The following is a 15,099-nucleotide window of genomic DNA, read 5'->3' as shown; positions in this document are numbered from 1 at the left end:
GTGTGATGGTACATAACTTAGTTGAAAGTGAAAAAAAAAAAAGCCTTTGTGAGAAAGTTGCTTTTAATGACACCATGGTCTTGCTTCTGCTTTATAGTATCAACTCACAGTATCAACTAAATTCTCAGTAGTTTTGCTTACCACATTTTTCCCCTGAATTCTAACCCTTGTTCCTCTAAAATTCATGGGAATGGACTGGTCAGTTTACTTTGGTTTGAGCCTAAGCGAACAATTTAAAGCGACTCTTTAAACCCATTAAAAATCCTCCTACTCTGGAAGTGTTCTGCCAAGACTAACTCAAAGCCACAAAAGATTTAGGGTTGGTGCCAAATTGGAACCTGTAAGAACTGTGTGGGCCTTTAACTCAGCAAAAATTCCATCTTTTACAGAAACTCAGAATATTAAATAGAAGAATACAAAGTAATTTTCCAGACCAAGAGCATTTAGGATAAAACCATGGAACTCTACAAGGGAATTCCCCAAGTGAAAAGTCTTTCCTTGGAGTAAAATGGAAGGATCACAGTGTTCTCTAGAGAAGAGACAAGGTCTTGCATGGGGCAGAAATCCAACTTTGCCATGGAGTCATTTTGTAATCTGGGCTTATCAACATAGTCTCTTCATGTTTACTCTGTTTCCTAATAAAGTAAGTACTTATAAGGGTAACTAATTATTTGTCCATTAGCTGGTACTGCACATTAAAATAAATTTATTGTTTTACTCTTTGAGTTGGCAATAGTAATAAGAGCTCCCAAACATCAGTAGTACTTGTAGAATGCCTGAGTGGGTGGCTTATATACCAGCTCTATTTTGAGCATTACTCTGCTATGCACTGTGAAAAGTACTTTATGCAAGTTTCAATAAATATTATATATTATTACTATTATACAAATGATCTAATTTAGTCATTGCTTTATTAGCCTTATTTTTACAAGAGGAAATTGAGGCTTAGAAGACTTAAATAACATTGTTAACCACAGCTATTTTTTTAAAGATTTTTTTTTTTTTTTTTACTTATTTATGAGAGAGAGAGAGAGAGAGAGAGAGAGAGAAAGACAGATTGAAGAGAGAGCCAATAGGGAGAGGGGCAGAGGGTGAGGGAGGAAGAGAGCGAAAGACATGGGTTCCTTGCTGAGTGCAGAGCCTGATGTCAGGCTTAATCTCACAACCCTGAGATCATGACCTGACATGTAATCAAGAGTTGGACACTTAACTGACTCAGCTACCCAGGCACCCAAAACAACGATTAAAGTGCTGGAACCAAATTTGTCTACTCTAAAGCCTAAGTTCTTAACCACTGTGCTACTCTGCCATTCTATATATTTCAAACTCATTATCAGATCTGAAGTTTACAGAGGCATTCTGGAGCACACTAATTTTTTGGCTTCAAAAGGCAAAAGAAATTCCTACCCTTTTCCTTTTCAGCTCCTTTGAGGATTATTTTTTTCCCACTAAGTCTGTGAGGAAATGCTCATGGCAGCCTTCTGAATTTGAATCTCACTTGTAAATTGGAACAAAATCCTATACCCTCTATTTCACATACACATTGTGAGAATATAATGACATAATGTGTGTCAAAGGGCTCTGGAAACCATAAAGCAATTTCTTTACAAATGTAAGGCATCACTGAGTTATCTTGTCTTTGGCCCTATCCTTTAATAGTAATACCTACTATTTACTGGACCCTTTACTCTTTGCTAGTTATTGTGCTAAATGCATTATATATATTTACTCCTTCAATTGCCACCATAATTCTATGAAGCAACACTGTAATCCTATTTTAAAGATGAGGAAACTGAGATTCAAAGTGTTTAACTTGCCTTAATTTGAATAGTCATTCAGTGATTGACCTGGAGTTTTTACCCATTTATGTCTGGTTTTAAGGAGAGGGTATTAATGATATATCTATATCTAGATATAGGTATATATTTATCTACATATAAAATTAATATTATCAGCCCAATATTTAAGAGAAAAGATATTGCTGAAAAGGAACTTATGACCCAAAAGCTAATGGCTGATTGTAGGCTTGGTTCAACAATGAGTCTTTAGAAGGAGGTAATGTTACTACTGGTTTCTCTGGGATTATTATTATTATTTTTAAAGATTTTATTTATTTATTCAGAAAGACACAGAGAGAGAGGAAAAGACATAGGCAGAGGGAGAGAAGCAGGTTCCCTGTGGGGAACCTGATGCAGGACTCTATCCCAGAATCCTGGGATCACAACCTGAGCCAAAGGCAGATGCTCAATGACTGAGCCACCGGAACACCCCTCTCTGGGATTATTGAACTGTAATTCTTGGAGCACATGTGTCAGGATGCAGACTTCTTCATAAAAATACAGATTCTCGAGTCTCTGCACATATTATTAAATCAGAGTTTCTGGAGAATATTAACCACAAATACATATTTTTAACAAATTCTACAAGTGATGTAGTGCAAATTAGAGTTTGAGATCCATTATATAAATAATGAACACTCTGGTTCTATTCCTGGTTGTTTTATATATAGGATTTTTGCAAAGTTTCTCTTTTAAATGGAAGAAAAATAACTTCTCAGGGACAGTGATGCTTTTATTTCAAAATATGAATTTATTACATAATATGAATTATAAAAGATTACATTAATGTAGCTCTGATGTGTAAAATATCCCAGCCAGACAGCCAGGCACTCATAAATGTATTTTGTCTACCAAGGCCATCGACTCCATTCTCATTTAAACATTATATAAAAGAAAAGGTATAATTGATCACGAGATTAATTTCCTCTAAGCAAAGAAACACCAGCTAGTCGCATGTGAGGGCCACTCGCTTGTTAATAGCTCGTTCTGAAAATAAATTACAAAATTAAATCACAGGATCTAAATGAACAATTAGACAAGTTGTCAGAAGCAATGCTTTTCCCCTCTGAGTTTTATAAACATTTCTGAAATCATTTTTAGTTCACAGGGGGAAAATTACTTTTCCTTAGATAATTCACAGTATTTTATTCATTTCAAAAACAGATTATAGAGACTTTTATATACCACAAATTCAACTTAATGGATTATGATTTTTACTGAATTTTTTCTAAGAAATATAGAAGGGATTCATTCCCAAACAGTCTCAATGGAGCTGGATTTTCCTCTCTCCTAAAGTTTTGCTTAAAAGGAAAACATATCTTAAGGAAACCTCTGAATACTGTCAAAAAAATTAGTAGATTGGTAATATATTTACTAACATAACTTATTTTGCCAAACAATTGATAAGATTGGGGGGGGGTGCAGTTTAAAATGTATCCAGGATTTGTTTTAATCAGGAATGGTAAAATGCCCAGATATGGAAATGTTTGTCATAAATAAAATGTAAACTCATAGATCCTAGAAACATGAGGCATGCCACTCTACTCAGGGCCACACAGGGAGGTACCAAAACTTGCCAGGAGGCAGAGAAATCTGGGGAAACTGTGCACAAGAATACCTTTACTGTGGTATTCACAGGAAAGGCATAGCAATACAGTTGATAAGCAGGCTTAGAATTGGCTAGTTTGAATAATTTCATCAGATTTTGGGGTATAGGGGCTCTCTCTAGTTGTTTGGTAGTGACCTTGAGGTGATTAGGACAGGGGGATAGTGGCTTACTCAGAATGTGAAAGCCTAATAAAGGAGATGTTTGAAAGTATGGGCTCTGGATTGGTTTATATATGAAAGGTGCACTACAGGATGAATTGTTTGCTATCTCTAGGAATTAGCTAACTCTGGGAGGGGCAGTCTCTCCAGGGTCAGCAAGGCCCCAAGATGTCAAAGCATCAGAAAATATGATATAAAACAGGACAAATTATTGAATTCAAATGTTAGATGTACTTGTAGATGTGTGGGTAGGTGGTTTCCTACATACCAGCTTTATTCTGAGGTCATGTGTTAATGTTCTATCAATTCTCAAAGAGTGAAAGGGCACTTTTTAAAACTTAGCTTTAAATTCTTAATAAATAGTTTTATAATGGCATTTTAAATTTAGAGCAAGAAAAAAAATAAACTCTACAGCAATATTTGGCATCTAAGTCTATCTGTTCTGAAATTTTGTGTGTGGCCAAAGAGAAGTACTAATTGGATTTCTTCCTTGCAACATCAAACACTTGGATATTATAATTAGGGATGGAGTTGGCTTGAGAAAACTTATAAATCTGAGGAACTGCTACATTTCAACAGTAGCTACTATAGGCATGGAGGCAGGGCATTAGCTAAGATTCCATTGGTTTTCTGATGAAAAGGATACAGAACTCATTCTATCTGAAGAACATTTGAGAAAAGTAGAGCTGGGTAAAGGGCCCAAATGTGGAGTAGAAGTGATCAGAATGTAGACAAAAGAAACAGAAGGGAGGAATTAGAGAAAGTTTAGAAAGGAAGGCTCTTTGATTACAGCATTATCCTATTTTCCAAATGTCCTCATCTGGCCAGAAAGGTGGTTTTCCTTTTATTGTACTGGAATACCTATGACAGATTTTATGTTTCTTGGAAGACTGGCTTCTAGTCCACAGAAACTTTTGTAGGTAACTGAAAGGCGTCAGCATGAGGAGCAACAGTGTTATGGCATGAATTGCTTTAGCAATGATAGTCTGAACTGGGTTACCTCCTTGTTTTTTTCCTCAAATTTTATGTATCAAACAATAATAACAACAAAATTGATTATTTCTGAGGGAAGCACATTAATTAGGACTCTTTAGGTTGCAAGTGGCAGAAATCCAACACCAAATAGGTAAATGAAAAACAGCCCTGGGAGTTTGTCAGCTTCAGGCACAGCCAGACTCTGGGAACAGAATTATGCTTAAATCTCATCCTAAGGCAGTCTGGGTGGCTCAGCAGTTTAGCACCGCCTTCAGCCCAGGGCCTGATCCTGGAGACCCGGGATCAGGTCCCACCATCAGGCTCCCTGCATGGAGCCTGCTCCTCCCTCTGCCTGTGTCTCTGCCTGTCTCTCTCTCTCTCTCTCTCTGTGTGTCTCTCATGAATAAATACCCCACCCCCCCAAATCTCATCCTACCAGAAGATAAAACTTTTGGTGAGCCAACGCACCTATGCTGGAAACTTCAAAATACTCCCTGGATTAGGATGATTTCTCTTGTAGGTTCTCCTGGGTGAGGACAGAGAGGCAGACTTCTGAAAGTGGAGTGGAGAAGTAAGTGGATACTGAGATGGTGAAAGTCAATCAGGAAGCTCTAATTTTTCCTTTTTAAGTTGTCTAATAAATATTTATTGGCCACCTACTTTGTGTTACCTACTGAGGACAGAATAAATCAAGGAGAAAATTTTTCTTTAAGTTGCTTTAAAGCTAGTTTTAGATGTTAAGAATGAATATTCTCCTTGATCTTAGCAAAGAGCCAAAAGTGATTGTCGGGAAATGGAGTGGCTAAATGACCTTTACTGGAGGCTTTCTCTGAGCCTTGCACCAAAACGGCAGTGGGGGACAGGATAACATCTCTTGAATGAGTCTGCTCTTTCAATGAAAAGACCCCAAATAGCCAGGGGAATTAAAAAAAAAAAACCATAGCTGGGGGCATCACAATGCCAGATTTCAGGTTGTACTACAAAGCTGTAATCAACAAGACAGTGTGGTACTGACACAAAAACAGACACATAGATCAATGGAACAGAATAGAGAATCCAGAGGTGGACCCTCAACTTTATGGTCAACTAATATTCGATTAAGGAGGAAAGACTATCCACTGGAAGAAAGACAGTCTCTTCAATAAATGGTGCTGGGAAAGTTGGACAGCCACATGCAGAAGAATGAAACTAGACCACTCTCTTTCACCATACACAAAGATAAACTCAAAATGGATGAAAGATCTAAATGTGAGACAAGATTCCATCAAAATCCTAGAGGAGAACACAGGCAACACCCTTTTGAACTTGGCCACAGTAACTTCTTGCAAGATACATCCATGAAGGCAAGAGAAACAAAAGCAAAAATGGACTATTGGGACTTCATCAAGATAAGAAGCTTTTGCACAGCAAAGATACAGTCAACAAAACTAAAAGACAACCTACAGAATGGGAGAAGTTATTTGCAAATGACCTATCAGATAAAGGGCTAGTTTCCAAGATCTATAAAGAACTTATTAAACTCAACAGCAAAGAAACAAACAATCCAATCATGAAATGGGCAAAAGACATGAAGAGAAATCTCACAGAGGAAAACATAGACATGGCCAACACGCACATGAGAAAATGCTCCCCATCACTTGCCATCAGGGAAATACAAATCAAAACCACAATGAGATACCACCTCACACCAGTGAGAATGGGGAAAATTAACAAGGCAGGAAACCACAAATGTTGGAGAGGATGCAGAGAAAAGGGATCCCTCTTGTACTGTTGGTGGGAATGTGAACTGGTGCAGCCACTCTGGAAAACTCTGTGGAGGTTCCTCAAAGAGTTAAAAATAGACCTGCCCTATGACCCAGCAATTACACTGCTGGGGATTTACCCCAAAGATACAGATGCAATGAAACGCTGGGACACCTGCACCCCAATGTTTATAGCAGCAATGTCCACAATAGCCAAACTGTGGAAGGAGCCTCGGTGTTCATCGAAAGATCAATGGATAAAGAACATGTGGTTTATGTATACAATGGAATATTACTCAGCCATTAGAAATGACAAATACCCACCACTTGCTTCAATGTGGATGGAACTGGAGGGTATTATGCTGAGTGAAATAAGTCAATCGGAGAAGGACAAACATTATATGGTCTCATTCATTTGGGGAATATAAATAATAGTGAAAGGGAATAGAAGGGAAGGGAGAAGAAATGGGTAGGAAATATCAGAAAGGGAGACAGAACATGAAGACTCCTAACTCTGGGAAACAAACTAGGGGTGGTGGAAGGGGAGGAGGGCCGGGGGTGGGGGTGAATGGGTGATGGGCACTGAGGGGGGCACTTGACGGGATGAGCACTGGGTGTTATTCTGTATGTTGGCAAATTGAACACCAATAAAAAATAAATTTATTATTAAAAAAAAAAAGAAATGGTCTCTCTCTGGGAATGACCTTGATTTCTCCATTGTGAAAGTGCTCTTGTGCCTGATAGAGATGCCTTGATTTTGCAAAGAAAGATTCTTTAGCTAGTTTTCTTGTCTTGTTTTGTTTGCTATTAAATAGTCTGCTTATCAGCTGATTAAACAGAAATCTTCATTTAGAAAAGCTCATCCATGGGGGGAAAATTGCTCATCCATGGGAATCTATGCCATTTAGTCACTATTCTAATTTGATAATTCAAGCAGCACTGCTAGACCCTGTGGGAGGTTTGGCATAGAGGGTGAAGAAGGTTCATGATCTAAAGATTGGCATGACAAACACTCTTGTGAGATAAGTGATAGCTAATAGATGTGGCTAGAAGACAAGATGTACCCTCATCATATGATGTATATCAGTAATTGACTTCACAGGAATTTCAGCAATGCTTATAATTATTAAATGGTTTTAAGCCATAAAATTGTGATAGTCATCTCACATCTTTATGCTTTGACTTGCTTATAGTAAAATAAAGGAGTTTCCTAGATGTCACTAAAACATTTAGGCTCCAAAATTCTATGTTTCTAGGGAGGCTTCAGGGATGTAGTCACAAGACGTGGGTCAGAGAGTACTTTCCACCTGTTTGCTGCATTACTTTAGGCCAGTGATTCAGAACCAGGAATGATTTTGTTCTCTGGGGGGACATTTACTAATATCTAAAGATACTTTTGGTTGTTAGAATTGGGAGTGGTGGTGCATCAAGTGGGTAGAATCCACAAATGTTGCTAACTATCATGCAATGCACAGGAGAGGGCCTCATAACAAAAATTATCCAGTCCAATAATACTTAGGTTTGGAAACCCTGTTTTAGACAAATCACCTCAAGCTTTACGATCCTTAGTTTTCTTTCTTTTCTTTCTTTTTTTTTTTTTTAAGATTTTGTTTATTCATGAGAGAGAGAGAGAGAGAGAGAGGTAGAGACATAGGCAGAGGGAGAAGCAGGCTCCCTTGCAGAAACTCTATGTGGGATTTATCCCAGGACCCTGGGATTACACCCTGAGCTGCAGGCAGACGCTCAACCACTGAGCCACCCAGGCATCCCTATGATCCTTGGCGTCTGCATTTCTTGAATACTATTTTTTGATGACAGTAAATGAAATAGTTGTGAAGGCACTCAGTAAGTGACAGAGTGTGGCTATATTATGGTCATTAATCTGAGTGTTGCCTCTACAGTGACAATAGAGAGGGAGGTCTGCAAGTGGAGCAAAGGTATCTGGGACACAATAATGAGGGGAGATCAGTGAAATTTTGCCATGTGGGAAGGTGTTACAAAATAGAAAAAACTGCTTCCTTGACTTTGCTGTTACTAATGACTTTCCCCCTTTCTTTTGTGGCCTCTGATGTAATTTTCTGGAAGGTTTTGGGACACTGTCATCTGGGTAATTCTGTGGCTGAAATACTGCACTTGAAAGTTTGACAGACTTGAGTGTGAATCCTACTTTACCATTTCTGGTCTGTGTGACTTCACTTTTCTGGCACCCAGATTAAGATGGGTATATTTCCTACTTCATAAGGCTAATCCTGAGGCTTCAAAAAGAACACTGTATGTTAAGCCAGAGACTATGATCACAGAATAAATGTGAGCCCTAATCAACACTATTTTCTGCCTCAGTGCTATAATGGTCACTTCAAACATCTTTCCCTTTACTTTTCTTCTGTCACACATCTCTTCTCTAGCTGAGCAACTTTCATTCTGTTTTCTTATGAGCAAATCAGTACCTGTTCTTGCGTGGTTAAAATCAGCCAACTAAATCTGTATTAGATTGAGATACAAATAATAAAGTTTAAACAGAGTTACATAAACAATACAACAAAAATTGCCTCTCCCTACAATAAAAGGGCAAGTTATTGACTATAATTTGCAGACTTTTGATGCTAAAATGGATCCTATAGCTCAAGGGTTCCCTGCCTAATTTTACATCAGAGTATTTCCTGGGGAGCTTTAAAAATACAGAATCTGGAACTCCATCTGAGCTCTACTGAATCAGAATCTTTGGCATAAGGCCGAGAAGTATGTATTTTCTAATAGCTCTCCAGGTTTTAAGATGTGTGGCTGGGTTTGGAGATGACTGATCAGAACTTTATTACCACAATTCCTCTCAGTACTGGAGCATGTTATTTATTTATTTGTTTGTTTATTTTTTAAGATTTTATTTATTTATTCATGAGACACACACACACACACACACACACACAGAAGCAGAGACACAGACAGAGGGAGAAGCAGGCTCCATGCAGAGAGCCCGATGTGGGACTTGATCCGGGGACCCCAGGATCATGCCCTGGGCTGAAGGCAGGCGCCAAACCGCTGACTTACCCAGGGATCCCCTAGTACTGGAGCATTTAAAAAAATATGGACATCAGAATTTCACATGAGATCTACTGGATAGAATCTCTGGGAAAAGACATAACAACATAAATATATTTACATATATATTACATATATACATATGTTAACGTATATATTAACATGTGTATATATTATATATGCACACACATACACATACACACACACATAATAACAGTCTTGTTTTATTTCTACTGTAATCCTGAGCTTTGTCTGGAGAAAATTATTATCTCCAATTTTTGGATTGAATTTTAGGACTCTGAGACCATAATGTTTTATTCATGCTCGCAAAAGGGGGTATATTTCATTATTTGTTCAAAATATTTGCTGTCCCTCCATACTAAGCCCTTCTCTGGAACCCCTCCAGAGAAATACAGAAGAGTATATGTACTGTTCTACCAACATCAACCTTTGTCTTAAAATTTGCTTTGACTGAGAATTATGAGTGGAAGAGGCCTTTGTCTCTTCTAAGAGGAAACTTTGAGCCATTTTAATTACCAGTTTACTTTTTTCCCTCTGCCATCAGACTAGCATGTCTGTTAGTGGCTGCTACTTTTGCCTGCATCACAGAATAAAGACTTGAAACAGAGTTGCGGCCAACCTGCAATGGTTTTTTTTTTTTTTTTTTAAAGATTTATTTATTTATTTATTTATTTATTTATTTATTTATTTATTTATTTATTTATGATAGACACAGAGAGAGAGAGAGAGAGAGAGAGAGGCAGAGACACAGGAGGAGGAAGAAGCAGGCTCTATGCTGGGAGCTTGATGCGGAACTCGATCCGGGACTTGATCCGGGACTCGATCCAGGACTCCAGGATCTCGCCCTGGGCTAAAGGCAGTTGCCAAACCGCTGAGCCACCCAGGGATACCCCTGCAATGGTTGTTAATTTGAGTACATAACAGGCCTTGTTTATCCCCCTGAGGTTCTGGAATGACTAACCTCCACTTTCTATTCCCTCTTCCATAACAGATGGAAGAGTGAGGATTAGAACCCAAGTCTTCTGCTCTTGCCTTTCTATTTGTATAATACTCATAGGAGAAAATAGCTGTATCTGTCCTAGATAGGGAGGGGATTATTTGTTCCCATTGCTAGAGCTGAAACAGGGGAAAGGTATGTTTTTGGTATATTCAAGTAGAATTTAGAATAGAGCTTTCAAATTTCTTCCAACCCAGAAATTCTATTGTTCTTTGACATTCCAAAGAAACATCAATGCCCACTGTTGTTACTTGGGCTAGTACTACTTGTGGAGTTATATAGTTGAGGCCTAACTGTGGCATTAATCTGTGGGACTGACTGAGAAATAAGCCATGGTATATAACATTCTTTTGTGGAATAAAGTTTGTACAAGTTCCAAATAATAGGCAAAAAAACGCCAATTTTTGAAACAAGTTCTTGTTTTTTACTTCAGGCTTCAGATAAAACTGAGAATACTCAAATGATGTTTTCTAACTAAATATATACATTTTAACAGGGTGATTGTGATTCACATTCTGCCCACCGGAGGGCCATACAAATCAGTATCTCATAATATTTTTGTGATAAATTGTTTTACATATTTATTCCTAGAGCTTTTTTCTCTTTACAATTTATAACTTGAATTAAAAAGTTTCAAGTTCTTTATAAAAAGATAATTTCAGTCTGTTTCAGTTCTTTTAAACCCTTCATTACCATTCAAGTTTTGATGTCTATGGTAGATTAGAATTCCTATTTCATTTTCAGAGACTTAAAGTATTTTCACCAAATGCATTGTTCTGCAATTTAAGCATCTGAAACCAAGAGAGATGAGGTAATTTTAGTCAGAATCTAAGTTATTATTGACAATTCAAAATTTAAAAACCAGGATATACATTTTTAAAATTATCGGGTTGGAAATGGGAGGATAATTATTCTTAGTAAAATGTAAATAAAATAATAGCTATAATTTAATGACTATATACTTTGGGCTAGAATTTTTTTTAAGATTTATTTTTATTTATTTGAGAGAGAGAGAGAGGGAGAATGTACAGATGTGCAAATGAGCACCAGCTGGGGGAAGGGCTGAGGGAGAGAGACTCCTTAAGCAGGGAGCCTGATACAGGGTTTAATTCCACAACCCTGAGATCATGACCAGAACCAAAATCAAGACTCGTAACTTAACTGACTGAGCCACTCAGGTGTCCCTGGACCAGAATTATTTACTGTACGTGATTCTGATACTCCCCAAAGCAGTGTGGCAAAATACATGCCACTCTCATTGTTGGGATGAGAAAATTGAGTCCCAAGGATGTTAGTCTGTCATAACTACTATGCAGCTTTAATGAGAGAAAAATTGGCATCTGATCCCAAGTCTCTCCGAAGCCAAAGTCCACAAGCTTTTCTTACACCACAATGTCTTTCTCCCATTTGGCTTTGAAATGACTTTCTACTCTGGCTATCATATTTATCATCTCAAGTTTCTTTCTCAATTACATATTTTATTTCCAAAATAAATATTTATGCATATAAATCTTTATCCTAACAGGAAACAGAGAATTAAAAATCACATAACCGCCATAAAAGCTTCTGGTTCTTCCTACGGGAAACGGAAGTTGTGGTTTGTAAGAAGCACAAACAGGGACCCCTTACCAGCAGTTTGTGACCACTGGGCCACAGAAGGATGGGGGAAGGCACCGGAAAGGCAGAAAAAATAAATATGAATTTGAAATCCCTTCATAAACAAGAAGTGATGGGAATAATCTGGATTCATTAAATAATCTGCAACAACTATTAAAAAGTCAGAAGAAGCCATGCAACCTTCTAACCACTAGATGTCATTGTTGCTTATGAAATAGATTTCCCACTCGCGTGGATTCAACTTTTAAGAGTAGTTTGTTGAATGCCTCCTTTTGTCTTTCCTGAAGTTTACCCTTCAGCTAAGCTATTAGAGACATAAAAGATCAAACACATGGCTCAAGACAAGAAACTTGTGTTTTCCTTGGAAGAGACAACACAAACCTATGTGATTAGAGTATTATAAAACTGGCATTCATTTGTGACTAGTTGCACATATGCCGGGTAGAAGCAGCAGGAGGTGTAAGATCTCAGAGAAATAAATGTAAACAGGGGTGGCATGGAAGGTTCTGCAGATGGGACCTCGGTGATGTTCTAACGGATGGGCCTAGGTAAGAAGATCATTCCAAGGAGGAGGAATGACATGAGCACAAGCACGGAGGTGGAAATAAATATAGAGCTGCGCTGAAGTTGAACAACGACTCATTGGGGAAGAGTGGGAGTCAGTTGTGGAGGAGACAGATTGTATAGGACCAGAAATAACAAGGAGGAACATTGTAACTTACCCTCCCTCCTGCATTTGCCTCTACAAGTTTCTGAACAGAGGAGTGATGTGAAAAAAATATTTCATAGTAGGAAGATTAACCGTTTGCGTATTAATTAGGGCCAGGGAGAATCATTACCTCAGTTCCTTGTAAACCGTTATTTGAATTGTCCCCACTGTGTAATTACATCATCTGGGTCCCTTTGTCATTTGTTATGGTTCCCTCTCACCAAATCTTGATCTGGGAATTGGAGATATCACCCCCATGACAGCCCCCAACATAAAAGTGACACCTTCTTGTCTTCACATAGAGCAGGGGCTCTGCTTCAGGTCTGGTCTTATCCCCAGAGACTTACCTTTCTCTGGTTGAACATTTACAAGATAATCTGTAATTGCTCTTAGAGACGTTCAGCCGGTCAACTCAGAACATAAAACATAGGCCTTCACCTCAGTGAGAGCACGTCTCCAAGCAAGGGCTCTATTCCAACTGTCCTAAAACAGGTGGCTGACTGTTTCGCAGCTTTTCTCTTTTGTCCAGACTCCACTTTATAAAGTCCTGAGCACATGGGAAACAAACCTTTCAGATTTTCAGTCCCTTTAATGAGATGATCTGAATAGGGCTGAACGGCGGGCTGAGGTTGGGGGATACTGCCTGGCACTTCTCGAGGGTCGGCCCTGCGTCCTCCGTCTGGCAGCTGGATCTTCCTGGGGTCCAAGCAGTTAGATTCCACAATCTGGAGGTCACGTGTCTCTCGATTTCTCACAAGACTCGCAGCCTCCTAGGGGCCCCACCCCTGCATCCTGCATCCAACAGATCTGCCAGAAAGGTGCTGCCAGGGACCAAGACCGTTAGGAAGCCAAGGACCACGACGCCCCGCCACTTCCGGAGGTCCACAAACAGGGGCCTGGCCATATCCGGTTCCGGTCGCGGAGGTTGGCGCCCTCTACATCCGGGTCCTCTCACTGGGCCTCGTCGTTTCCGGCGGTGCCTGCTTTCCCGCCACAGCGGACGCGGCGGCCGCAGCCTGGGAGGAGCTGGCTTCCCGCGCGGTGGCGTGGAGGCTGGCGGCGCCTGGGAGAGGAGTTGACGGTAAGAAGACAGACATTGCTAAGACACGGGATTGGCGGCGGTCGTGTCCGAGTGCCAAGCTGTGGCAGCAAACTCGTACGGGCACCACAAAAACTGCATTACTTTCTCTTGGTTTCCCTCAGGTGACAATTACCAGGTGATTTTGAATGGAATGAGCTTAAAAATATGGAGGCTTAGAACCTGTGAATGGCTTCTCCTTGTTCCCAGGACAAAGGGCCCTCCTGGTCCCACACCTCCAAGCATCTTGTGTCCCGGGCGTTCTGTCCCTCTTCCAAGCCCTTGAGTTCACCGTGCTCCGTCCTATGAGGCCATTTGTTATTTCTGTGACCCTCCTTCCCTCCCTCCCTCCCTCCTTTTGCCCCTCTCACCTCTGACTGCAGGTTAGCTCATACCCATGCTTCAGCTGCGGCTCAACTTGTCACTTCCAGCTTCTTTATAATATGCGCTTCTAGGTGCTTTTCCTCATAGCATTTTTCGTCTTCTCAGTCACATTCCTTTTTTCTGTGACTCCTTGATTAACCTTTGTCCTTCCTCCCAAGATGTAAATTGCTTGGTAACAGGGTCCGTGTCTGGATTTGCTCACCATTACTTGATTCTCATCACGGTGGAAGACAGTAAAAATCATTGCTTCTCTGTTTCGGGTCTCTGATGATCCCATGGAGAGGGGAGGGGAGGTGGTTAAGAACCCGAAAACGCAGTTACATTTTTCTAGATAAGAGGGCTCTATTTTTTTATCTTTGTCCCAAGTTACCTTTCATTGCTGAGCCACCTGGACTCTGGGCACTATGGGACATGGTCTTAACATGTGACCGTTAAAATTCAATGGCCTGGAGCTGTGATAGTTGTATCCAGTAAGTGAGATGAAGCTAAAAGCATTCAAGCCATTCTGAGAACATTTCCACAAACAATAAAACTTTTCCTGAAATGATTCTGAAAAATCATTAGGGATTCTTGGTCAAGACTTACAGGTAACTGTCTAGAGAAGTAGAGTTATCTGTAGCAACGCAGGAAAAGTACCTCAAAATGTTTGTTCAATTGCAAGAATGAAATTCAAACCTTTGGACGCAAGTTTTAGTTAAATCTTTGTTGCACAGAGTTCATGAATATATTTTTTGCCATGTAGCCAAGGTAACACAAGCATTTTGTGTAGGAAGACAGTGTTTCCCTGTGCCCAGTCTACTGTATGGATAAGCCATGTTGATGCTTTGTGAATGACTTAAATTATTTTCTTGACTTTATGCCGATAATCCCTTCCTCGTAAGCAATGAGTAGATTGATGACCTCATACAGCTAATGGTGTGATTAGATCAGGAAAG

General features: G+C 39.5%; 1 protein-coding gene across 2 annotated transcripts in view; it reads right to left on the bottom strand.

Annotated features, from left to right (window-relative positions):
• Nucleotides 1-13,600, bottom strand: part of ABCB5 (ATP binding cassette subfamily B member 5) — a 151,567-nt gene extending 137,967 nt beyond the window's left edge. For both annotated transcript variants that reach the window (XM_025993346.2, XM_072764517.1), the window contains exon 1: nucleotides 13,050-13,600. The gene's annotated coding sequence lies outside the window, so the exon portion shown is untranslated. The remainder of the gene's footprint in view (nucleotides 1-13,049) is intronic.
• Between the last annotated feature and the right edge of the window lie 1,499 nt (nucleotides 13,601-15,099).

Source organism: Vulpes vulpes, chromosome 7, assembly GCF_048418805.1.
Source record: "Vulpes vulpes isolate BD-2025 chromosome 7, VulVul3, whole genome shotgun sequence".
Classification (NCBI taxonomy): domain Eukaryota; kingdom Metazoa; phylum Chordata; class Mammalia; order Carnivora; family Canidae; genus Vulpes; species Vulpes vulpes.
This window is presented reverse-complemented; position numbering and strand designations above follow the sequence as displayed.